A 4201-nucleotide genomic window follows, 5' to 3' on the forward strand; every position below is an offset into this window, starting at 1 on the left:
TGGCACTGTTCATGATAGCCAAGATATAGAATGAAATTATGTGTCCATCATTGAATTTAAAAAATGAGATATGTTTATGCGATGAAATTCTATTCATCCATAGAAAAGGAAACCCCTAGCAATTTTAATCAAGTGGATGAACCTGGAGAACATGTTAATTGACATAAGCCATTCACAGAAGGACAAATTCCTCATAATGTGACTCCTATGTGGAATCTAAAGAATTTAATCTCATTGAACTAGACAGTAAAATGGTGGTACCAGAGGCTAGAGTTTTTAGGAAAGAGTGGGCTTCGGGGGATGACTTTCAAAGGATATATAATTTCAATTAGATAAAAAGCATAAGTTCAAGAAATCTATTGTACAGTAGGCTGACTATAGTTAATGATGATACACTGTATTTTTGAAATATGCTAAGACAGTAAATGTTAAGTGTTCTTCACCACAAAAGTGATAACTATGTGACGTAAAGCATCTGTTATTTAGTTAGAACTAAGCATGAGACAAAGTATATATACTTGAAAACATTATATTTTACACAATAAATACATATAATGTAATCTGTCAATTAAAAAATAAATCAAAAAAAATTATGAAAATATAGCAATGTTCCATTACTGAGCCTGAGTCTTTCTCATAAGCAGAGCTAAGTAGTATCAAAATACAAAGTGTTAGTGCTGTTTTTGTCAGTCTCTTTGACAGTCATAACCAAAGGAATTCTGATACTTACAAGCACATTCAGGATCCAGCATAGGTACATGGGAGTCACCAATGCACTTTGTCTTTGATTTTAAGTTAAGGGCACCTGGATTTCCTGGTGATGATGATTATGGTATTGAAGACACTAAAGAGGTGGGTGGTTCTAACAGTCCCACCTTTGGCCACTCTGAACACAGAAAACAAGTTTGCATACAAAACCACTGATAAAATGTTTCAATCCAAAATTTGCCAATGATATCTGACATTTCTTTAGACAGAATGGCCAAAATGTTGACCACAGTAATGGGACTAAGAATGAAAAGTATGGACTTTGCACCTCACACACCGCAATGAAAGAAGATAAAATAATGTAAGATAAATCCTCTGAGGTGGCAAAATCTATCAGGAAAAGAAAGATCCTTCCAAAATTTAAATCCACAGAGGTCATTTTATTATTTTCTAACACTAAACATATACACTTCTAAGCAGATTCTACATGGAAGCTTATGTTGTACTTTATGTATTTCATAGAAAATTAAACTCAAAATTCTTCGCTTATCATAAGCTATTCTTAATAATTTATTTCTAAGAGATATTTTGATAAAGATATTTCCAAATTCCAATGTTTCTTTGTGTAGTGTTTACATTATACAGCCCACTGTTATTAATTATTAACACTTTACTTATAATTATTTTCATATTAATGACACTGTGTTAGGATTTAATGGCATCTTCCTTTTACAAAGTTAAACAATGGTGACTGTCTGACTAAATCCTCTGTCAGTCAGAATTGTTTGTCTTTGTTTGTACTCTAGGGCTTTTACTTGGAGCTCAGCGTACTGCATCTGTATAAGCTCCATTAAATTATCAGAATGTTGCGTTTATTACCTATAAATGACATTAAACTCTCTAGTTAAAACAATTTTTCACCAAATTAATAAATTCTACACATCTCACTAGAACTGTCAAAGTATTGTGTGAAATAGCATGGGGTGGGGAGAACAGTGAGAAAGCTGTTGCCATAACACAGCCTAAAATGACAAGGGACTGTGATAAATTTGTGGCTGGAAATGAAAATAAAGTGACAGCAAAAAAACTGAAGATCATTAGGAAATGAAACCTTTTGAATTGCCATATATATTTAGAGAGCTGCTTTGTGTGCATATGTATTCTTCCTACATACACAGTCAATGCCATTTCTTCACCCTAGATATTTTCAATCTCTTACCTGGAGCCACAAACCCAAACCAGCAGGAGTCATTACTTCTAATAATAAAGCATCTATTATATACCTCACACTATCCTTTACTTGTTCCTTCTGTATAAAGGTCCAAACATCCTCATAAATTATGAAGACTGTCCAATGTTTGACTGAAGAAATTGACCCAATAAAGTCAATAAATTCAATTATAACAATTAAAAACTGAAAGAAACAATAACTAAAAAAGAGGCTTAAATACAGTTGTCCAACTGCGAAGGAAAATATAGAATGCAGTAAATAAATAAAATATGAGGTAATATACTGTGGAACTGCTCACATCTCCAGATTATTTTATGATCATTATCAAATTGAAATCATTCTTATAAATCCTGAGCAGGTCATATAAAGAATACTTCATAAACTTTGAAATAACAAAATTATATATTAGGTCTAGCGTGAGTAGTGAGCAATTTAAAACAGATTATTTGCATGAGGAGATTCTGAACCAGAAGCCATAAGATGTTAGAGAAATCAATACAAACCAAAAAATTAGATTTGCTTTCAAAATCTTTGAGATATCTATTTGGCTAGTAAACTAACACTATTGAAGTTATATTTTTTCTTCAATATTTCTTCTTCTCAAAGTAAGTATAGATCTACATTCATAGAAACATAATTACTTGCCTAGTAATACTATTATACCCAAAGTTCATCTTTGGAAGGATACATTTGTAAATTTCATTCCCTGTAAATAAACAATGAGTCTGTATGGTTTTCACCAGTGAGAGAGGTCACATGTTCAAAGAAAGATGTAGGATAAAATGTTATACATAGTCATTCAGGGTTCAGAAATGTATGGCTTTTGATTATACTCTTGGACAATCTTCATTATGACATTATAGTAACAATGTAATTATAAAAATCAGAAAAAAAATATAACTGATGGGAACATTATTTGCCAAATTATTTAGAGTTTCAAGCCACTGGGATAATGAATAATAAAATACTTCAGTCTATTATGTAACTCAATATTATATCATTGACCTCCATTACCCACAACTTTAAGTAACATTAGATAGGTTAATATTGACGGCAAAAATAACACTTTATTCAATCCATGACACTCCTGACACATTAAAAACAATTTTTAATTTATTAAAACAAATTAAGTACATTTATAGCCTAAAAGAACAATTTTAAAATCCACTGTATTTTATTATCCTAGTGTATAATTATTAAAACAATATATTTCTAAATTTATAGTTGTTTCTTTCTTACCATAATGCAGAATATGGGTCTGTATACACAGCTCATGCGTCACTTAAACCCGGTTGTTAGTCAACCACAAAGCACCACTTGAGTTACATATTCTTCATATATCTGACTTTTCAGTGTTTTTGATTTTCCATGGATATGTACATGAATGATGCCAGCCTAACATATAAAGAACTCTAATAGCTCTGATGCAGCAAGAATTAACCATATGGCTTCAAATTAACTCTAGGAAAGAAAGAAAGCATAGCATCTAGTGCTGTGAGAGTTATATTCCATCAATATTTTCTTTTCAATAAATGCAAAATGTATACTTTAAATGTAATTATCACTCAGAAAATTGATCTGCTCCTTTTAAATCTATATATAAACAAATTATGTAACTCCTTGAACAGAATTACTCACTATAATCAACACCCTGATTTAGAGTAATGTGTGAAAGTGTTAGTGCCTTAGTACTTTCTACTGTGAATACTTTGATGTTTATTTAGACTTGATTTTTTATATTTTTTCAAATTTACTTAACATCTAAGGATCTTTAAGTATCAACACTTTGTTGTTTTCTAAGTTATATGCTTTGCACTAATATTTTTCCACATTCATTATATTTGTAGATTTCCTACCCAAAACAAATTCTCTCATGTTGAATAATACTGGAGCAAATGTTGCAAGGTTTTCTTTCAGTATAAATTATCCCATATACAATAAGATCTGTGTTGTAAGTAAAAGTATTTGTCTAGGTTACATTTTTACTGTTTTCCTTTAGTACAAATACACATTCATTCTAAGGCTTATATTTTCAGAAAGCTCTTTCCACAGTCATTACATTTATCCCACCTTTATCTAGTTTGATTTCTTTCATGTTGAGTAAGATGTGAGCACTTATTAAAGACTTTGTCACATTTATATTTTTAGACGATTTTTATCTGCAATGAATTCTCTTATTAAATTAAAGTATGAGCACAAGTTAAAAATTTTGCTACATTCTTCACATTTGTAGGGTTTCTCTCCAGTATTAATTCTCCTATT

The sequence above is a fragment of the Eulemur rufifrons genome, chromosome 4 (genome assembly GCF_041146395.1).
Source record: "Eulemur rufifrons isolate Redbay chromosome 4, OSU_ERuf_1, whole genome shotgun sequence".
NCBI classification, from domain to species: Eukaryota; Metazoa; Chordata; class Mammalia; order Primates; family Lemuridae; genus Eulemur; species Eulemur rufifrons.